The sequence below is a fragment of the Penaeus chinensis genome, chromosome 15 (assembly GCF_019202785.1).
Source record: "Penaeus chinensis breed Huanghai No. 1 chromosome 15, ASM1920278v2, whole genome shotgun sequence".
NCBI classification, from domain to species: Eukaryota; Metazoa; Arthropoda; class Malacostraca; order Decapoda; family Penaeidae; genus Penaeus; species Penaeus chinensis.
Window position 1 is genome coordinate 12,301,204 of NC_061833.1, and position 8,582 is coordinate 12,309,785.

Sequence of the window (8,582 nt, forward strand, 5' to 3'; positions counted from 1 at the left end):
TTTAATTGCTTATGTGTTTAAGTGTTCTATTACCGTGTCTGCTATTTAATTTTACTCTTACTCTAACTCTTTAATTGTTTTACTCTAGCTCTTACTCTTTTATTGTTTTACTCTTGCTCTTAATCTTTTATTGTTTTACTCTTACCCTTACTCTTTTATTGTTTTACTCTAGCTCTTACTCTTTTATGGTTTTACTCTTGCTCTTACTCTTTTATTGTTTTACTCTTGTTCTTACATTTCACCTTCCGCATTTACTTTTTCCCTTTTAGTGTGGGGGGGGGGGGGGACGTGTCGTCCCCCCCCCCCCCCCCACTGTGCACTGGCACAGAATCATCATCCCGATTTTATATCGAAATGTTTACTGTATTTCTCAAAGACCAGAGGGTGGGGCGCCCCGGGCGGGATGATGAGTTGGCTCCGCCAGGGCGCTGATATCCTGGTGGTATGTATACGAGCGCTTTTTCGCAGCCCATTCTTATTTGTACTGTCAGAGCTCAAGCTTGATTTTTCCCCCTTTTCAGGTCTCCGCTGGCTGCTTCGACCCGGATCGGGGGGACGGAATCTGTAGCGTGACACACTGTTCTCACCCCCCCCCCTCTCTTAGATGATGCTCGCTCCGTGTGTTGTTTTCCGTGTGTATATACACCCCATTGCGTACACAGCATGTGCGTGTGTGTGTACGTGCAAGCATAAGTATATGTATGAGTAGGTGTATATGTATAAGTCTATTTACGTATGTTAGTGCGTGTGTGTGTCTGCGCGTGATTGAGTGAACGAGTGTTGAATTGCGTGCGCTCTCTGGGACGCACATAGTTCGTGCACTATGTATGTGTGGGTGTGTATGTAGAAGTTGTATTTACGGTTGCAATGTCGGCATATACTTGTCTGCATATGTATGCCAAAACACAAGTCTACGTGGGCTTGCGTGCGGTGTATGCGTGAGTGCGTGTGGTTGCGCTTGCTGACTGTCCGTTATATCGAGATGGTATATATTTTATGTATTTTTCTGTTTTATGTATTATATCTTTTATTTCTTTTATTCTTTTAATCCCATATATTGTGTTCGTATTTTAGTTATTTTTGTTTTATTGTCAATTGTTTTAATGTTTAAAACTTCACACGTCACGAGCGTTACGTCACGGCCTCCCACGGCCTTTTGTACGGATTGTGTGAAAATACATTCGTTGTTCTACTGCACCACGGGGTGTTTCTTTCCTCCATCCTCTGGCATGTTGATATATATATTAAAGAAGTGATAGTACGTGGCTGACAGCTCCAGCTAAGAAACCTGAAAGGACGGGAAAAGTTAAGTATTGAGCCTAAGTGACAGTATTAATTAAAGATAGGAGCTGGACCGTGCAAGATTGCACTTATACATACATCACATATCATATGCAGCCTCGTGGTTCTTCTACTTGACTTCATTTCTTTTTATGCCCTCATATTTCCCTTTCATTTTACCCTCCTCCTGCATCTTATGCTGTTCTTATGCTAGCCTATCCCTTATTTTTCTCCCTGGATTTTACAGTGATTTTATCTATTCCTTAAATTCAAATATGCTCCACTTATCATGGGCCATTGAGAGATTTCCCGCTGTGACATCCCATAAGGTCATATTCCCCGTAGGACATCAAAAGCAGCAGTAGTAGGGGATTTGACATCAGAGGGTGGGCTTACCCTACAGATGCCCAGTGACCTTCATGGGGAGGGATCTTGGCCCTTTAGGTACCCTTCTTGGTAGGTGCCCCCCCTGGGGACTACTCATGTCCGTACACTACACTGAGATCTTGGCGGGAGGAATGGAACGACAGTATACGAAAATCTGTGTTAGAAAAAGGATGTGAGTGTTGGGGGGAGAGCTTTCTTATGGATGAGAAGGACGGTCTACTCAGGGGGAGGCCAGTTCGAAATGACATGCCTTTATGTTCTGATATGGTGACGTAAACAGCGTGAGGGTGACCCCATGTACCTTGCTTGGCAGCTAGGACAGGTAAATAAATACATTACAGAGTGGCCACTCCTAGGTTATTTTAAGAAGTTATAAATAGTGTTATTTATTTGGAGGTAATTTTAATTGTTTTCTGATGTCAAAACTTAATTTCCCCATATGTGATCCCTCTTAACAGTTGGTACAGTAATGGGTATCCATTTGTAATTTTTTTTTTTTTTTTTTTTTTTTTGAAAAATAATTTCATCATGGAAAGTAGATCAGCTGCATAGGTTTTTATGCTATTGATTTTGTATATATATATATGGGGTATAACTAAGGAAATGGAGTCCGAGGCCAGTGAAGGTCGCTTTACGGTATATGAAAGAGGCCGTTATCATTGGTAACAACGGTATCCAAAAAAGGTAGTTGGTTGTTATGTTGTGTTTCGTGGGTGAATCTAATACTCGGGTGTTTGGAGTTCAGTTAATTTAGAAAGAGATTTCCGTGTGTGACGGATGTCTGAAAAGAACGAAAGTCTCATCAATGTATCGTCGGTTGTGTAAAGGTTTGAATTCTGGCGGGCACTGCTCAAGCCATTTATTTTCATGGCAGCAAAGAAATGCGTTGCCGTAGGAAGGGCCAGTGGGGAGTCCATAGCTACCCCGTTGGTTTGGGTATAAAGAAAGTCATCAAAAGTGAGCACTGAATGGTGGGCGGCAAGATCCAGTAATTTTTTGAAGTTGTCTTTTGTAAAGCCAATTGAAGCAAGGTTGGACGTGTCTAAATTCTTTACTATTATATCTGTGGTTTCATGAAGAGTGACTCTATGTCAAAACTCGCCATGGTGATTGGTTATTTAAAGTTAAGAGATGTAATTTCATTAGCAAACGATGCAGAACTTTCTATAGTATACTGACTGGCAATTAATATGATGGTCACAAAATATTGCAGTGTTATAGTTAAAGGTGCCAATAGAAGAGATATTAGGGTCTTAGTGGAATATTTGGTTTGTGCACTTTCGGGGTGACCGAAAAATTTACAGGAAGTTATAGGTTTTCGTTAAGGGACGCTTTGATGGTACGAAGTAACCTTTTTAGTTTGTCCTCTAAGTACAGTAAGTGGGTGGAAACATCAACAGTGATTCTTTATGATTTTGTGCGATCACCAAGAGTATTGAGCAATTTGTGCTGACGGTCGCATTTTTTTAAAATTACGACTCCACGACCTTTGTCAGGTTTGGTGATGATAATACTGCTGTCATTTTTAAGTGACTGCAGAGGTGACATGAGGACATCAGAATCATTATCTTGTTTCACTTGGCGTGAGAATTCTTAGCTATGCTTGCTATATTGTTGGTAACATTGTTGAAGTTGTTTTTGTAAATATCACAGTTCCCCATAGCTTTTCAAAATACAGGTAAAACTTATGAAAAACAACTTTTTGTTCAAATATATATATATATGTTTGTGTGGATACATACATACATATATATATACATATATATACATACATTTACATTTATATGTCAATCGTAAGCATCGGTGAGCAAAACTATGTAAGCCTATATAAAGCAGTTAAAGTTAGTTACATGGAGAGAGAGATTACCAGTTAGTTACATGGTATATATTCACAAAAAAAAAAAAAAACTGAAGAAGCATAAATTCCATTATTACTGAGAACAAGATATCGAACTTCGGGAGGACTACATGGAAGTGAGTAGGGTTAAGTTATAAGTCAGAGGGACAGCACTTATAATCCTAGAGTGAATTCCCTGTAGAGTGGTCAGATAAGTGGGTTAAAGGTTAGAGTAGGTAATAAACACGCATAAACAAGCGAACGATTAGCGCGAGATGTATAGGAAAAATAGTAACAGAACAAAGAAAATACAATGATATATATATATGTATCCACAGAATATAACTGAATACACAAGTAGTAATAATGTAATTACCAATCGGTATACAATATAAAGAAGAAGAATATATAATTAAATGAATATGCCAACAACAAACATTAATAATATACACGAGAACAATAGAACATAACAATAATAAACTTGAACGGAATTTTTGTTCTGTGTGAAAATAAGATATATTAAACCGTGTAATGTGAGGACAAAATGATAATAGACAGAAACAACATTAATAACACAATATATCAATTAAGGAATGCTTAAGGCAGCGAAATGAGATGGGAGGGTGGCATTACAGGGTAGTAGGCGAGTTAGCATTAGCGTTTTGAGGTTCTATACACCGTTGCCATCACATGTCAACGAGAGAGTTTCTTGGGCACCGCTTGCCACCAGATATCAGCAAGAAAGGGTGGCCTTAGTGCAGGCGAATGAAAGGGTCCTGGTTTGTCGAGTTTATTACCTAAGGTAAATGTGAGACCCCAAGAGACACCCATATACCAGGGGTCGAGAACGAGGTGGTAGAGCTGGACCCTGTGTGGCTTGGTCCGTCTGCCTTGTCTCTCCCTTTCTGTGAGGAAACGTGCCCTTTTACGTGGCGGTTTCCTGCGAGAACGAATGCTTAGTTGCATCGTAGAAGTGCCAATGGAGGAAAGGCAGCTGCCAGGGACATAGGTGTGAAAGTACCATCCGAACTTGCTATGTATTGTTTACAATATACATCTACATATATGTGTGTGTGTGCGTGTGTATACTCTTACACACACACACACACACACACACACACACACACACACACACACATATATATATATATATATATATATATATATATACATATATATATATATATATGCTTATATGTATTTATATATACATATATATAACTATATATATATTTTATTTATTTATATGCATATACATATATATACATATGCATATATATATATATATATATATATATATATATATATATGTATATATATGCTTATATGTATTTATGCATATAAATAAATAAATAATACATATATAGTTATATTTCTATATATATATGTATGTAAATGTAAGAGTATACACACGCACACACACATATATATAGATGTATATTGTAAACAATACATAGCTTATATATATATATATATATATATATATATATATATATATATACATATATATGCATATATATATACATATATATGCACATATATATGCATATATATATATGTATGTATATTTATATATATATATATATATATATATATATATATGTATATATATATGTATATATATATATATATGCATATATATGTGTATATATGTGTATATATATATATATATATATATTTATTTATGTATATATGCATATATATATTTATATATATGCAAATATATATATATATATATATTTATATAAATATATATATGCATATATATATATGTATGTATCTTTCCATCTATCCGTATACTTGTTTTATCAGTATATCGATATTTTAATCTAACATTAGATCTATCTTTCTGTCTTTTTTTTTTTTTTATCTATCTATCTATCCATATATATGTATGTGTGTGTGCATATACATATATATGCATGTGTATGTACATTTATATATATGTACACTCGCTAAAAAAAAGTATCTTTATTCGGAACGAGATGAAACTGAAACAATCACTTGGAGTTGATTCGGAAAGGTTAAAGGTCAGAGCAGATGGAGCGTTTGATTAGTGTTTCGGAGTTGATATTGTATCATGGCAATATTAGCAATGGAGACTTCATACACCATTTGTAATGTCATAATTACATTTTACTCTGAGGGATTATTAAGACCCGAAATATCAACAAAACCTGGTATTTTGAAGCCAACCGTGTCTGTGGATCCACCAGAGACAAGATGGAGGAAGATCAAGGAAATGTCATTCAAAACAATAAATCACTGTGCTAGATAAATGACAAATAGGAAGCTTGCATTGCAGTGCATGAATATTACGAGCTAGTGAAAACCATTTGTTACTCAATGGCAACACTCCTTACAGATGACTGGATTTGAGAAGGGGGTGTGGCAGATAGTAATTTACTACTTAATTATTTTCATTATTTTTTTAAACAATCCATAACTACTGCAAGGGATGCAGATCCCTTTAGTCCTGCAGGTAACATCCGGTGGGATTTGCCATTACGATGCAGTACTCAGTCTGTCAAAAACCGCTGCGATGTTTGAGTGGATGCACAGCAGCGGGGTCGGGGAGTTGATGGATGCCGGTCCCGGCAGATTTTTGGGTTATACCGGCGTGGAAATCTTGGACGAGATATTTCTTCCATCGGTGAGGGCCCGATCCACAGCCAGTTTATCTCGTTTAGGGTAACAGCCCCATTCACATGAAGGTGTGACTTGGCAACACCCCAAGATTACACTGTGCTACATCCACCCAAATCGCCATATCTCAGTCCCATTGAAAATATTTGGGCAGCCTTGGGCAGAGACTTCTCCCAAGATCATACCCGCAATCATCATATCGCCCTTACTAAAGCAATTACGGCATGGAAGTAATTGTGCTTCCACACAGAATTGCCAGCATTCGAAATACTAAAAGTATTACAAATTTCAAAACCTATTTTTTTTATGTAGCCGAGCGAAGTGGGGGGGGGGGGTGATGCCCCTCGTAAGGGAGTCACAGCACTTTTTGCAAGTTTCTTCGTCATAGCACATTGTTTTTTTCCCAACTGTTACAGATGTGCCGGTTAAGCATTCCTTGAAAAAATATTAATACAATTATATTAATATTAATTAATATTAATACAATTTATATCATTACTGTTATTGTTGGCACTGGTGTTATGATTATTAAAGTGTTATTAACATCTTGGTAGCATTTAAGACAATGAAATAATAAAAAAAATCCAAAAGTCATGGAAAAGGGTAAAGAGGTGAGATAGGTAGTATTAATAACTGACTCCTTGGTGACTAAGCAATTGTATAGTAATCTATGTGAAGTACAATAAATAAACTTTTATTAGTGTGGCCATGGCATGTATTCTTGGGTTAAGTCAGAAAGAGTAGAGATACTTTTTTATCGAGTGTACATATATTTATATATATATATATATATATATATCATATTATATATATTATATTCACATATACATATATACAGATATCTAAACTTCAGTATATGTGTATACATAAATAGGAGTTTCACGGAGTCCACATCTGTCTAGCGCCGGTAACCGCTAACACCTGTACAAAGCCTCCACAGTTTCTCTTTCGCGTTAGTATTGATCGTGTTTTCACATCGTAACTAGTGGCACTCCCTGAGGTAAGACTTGTTATAAACAGAGATGATTAGACAGATTAACTGAAGTAAACAGACAGACATTCAGAGATAAATAGACAGGCAGATAGACAAGAGATAAATAGACAGACAGACAAGCAGATAATAGTGTGAGGGACCATTCAAGTACACAAGCAAGACGCCAAAAGCACAAAAAACACCACTTCACCAAACATGAAAGAATGAGTCCCTGTGATAAAGAAAGTTATATCGCTCTTATCACTCGGCAAATTCTGAGAAACTGGTGATAACAGCGAAGAGAGGACAGCGTGACCATTCGTTTTCCTCTCATTGTTGTAATTTTAGGGTTGTTTTTGTTGTTTTCATTGTCTTTATTTCTTATTTTATGGTGCGTTTCACTGTTGTTTACGTTTTTGTTTTCATTATCGTTGTCCTGGTTGTTTTTCTTGTCTCCTTCGTTTTCATGGTTTATTTAAATGTTGTTTATATTTTTGTTTTATGATTTTTGTCATTTTCATGGTCGTTTTCACACACACACACACACACACACACATACACACACACACACACACACACACACACACACCAAGAGAGAGAGAGAGAGAGAGAGAGAGAGAGAGAGAGAGAGAGAGAGAGAGAGAGAGAGAGAGAGAGAGAGAGAGAGAGAGAGAGAGATATGCATGTACAATTCAAATATTAATAAGGACATGCCTTCTGACCTTAAATGGGGTAAAATGATCTGCTTTAATTAAATTTGGGTTAAGGAGGAAAGTAAGAATATTATTCAGGATTTAGTGTCTTTCTGGTGTTCAACCCATGAGTCAAAAATAGCTTATATTGTATCTGAAATAATAATACCGATTTTTAATCAATAGTGAATAATAATATTGATATTGAAGAAAAATAGCTGAGTGAGAATTATGTAGGTGTTATTCTAAAGTCAACTACAAGAAAATTGTAGCCAAGATATTCTAGCGCCTGTTTTTAATTAGAAAAAATCTAACTAAGGTGTCTGAGAGAACTGCAAAGAACACGTACATCCAAGTAATGAAAACAAATACTATTACATGTACAAAATATGTGTGGCGGAGCGTTCGAGAGATAGAACTTGCCTGTACCTCTGCTTCTAAGCATGATATCGGTGTTGCGTGGTATAAAGGAAGAGCGCAATCGATGACTGCAGGTGTGCGGGGTCTCTCGGATGAAATAAAAAGACTCACCTGCGGCCTACTTTTGTGCGCTACAAAGAATACGTTCGGACGGAAATCTGTAGCGCTACTGTGATACTCAAATATAAACATTAACCCACAGGAGCTTTACTACCACCTCCCGGGACCATAGCGTTTGTGCGCCACACAAAAAAATACAATAACGCGCTACGGCCGTTCCGTTGAAATTGTGCGCTTCGTTGCGCTACGAAGTCCCAAACGGAACGCAGGGCGAGTTTATCTCTCT

At 36.8% G+C, this 8,582-nt stretch overlaps 1 protein-coding gene across 1 annotated transcript in view; it reads left to right on the plus strand.

The window, feature by feature from the left end:
• The first annotated feature begins 7,057 nt into the window (after positions 1 to 7,057).
• LOC125032723 (beta-1,4-glucuronyltransferase 1-like) overlaps positions 7,058 to 8,582 on the plus strand; it is a 6,248-nt gene continuing 4,723 nt past the window's right edge. Inside the window, exon 1 of the mRNA XM_047624015.1 lies at positions 7,058 to 7,151. The gene's annotated coding sequence lies outside the window, so the exon portion shown is untranslated. The remainder of the gene's footprint in view (positions 7,152 to 8,582) is intronic.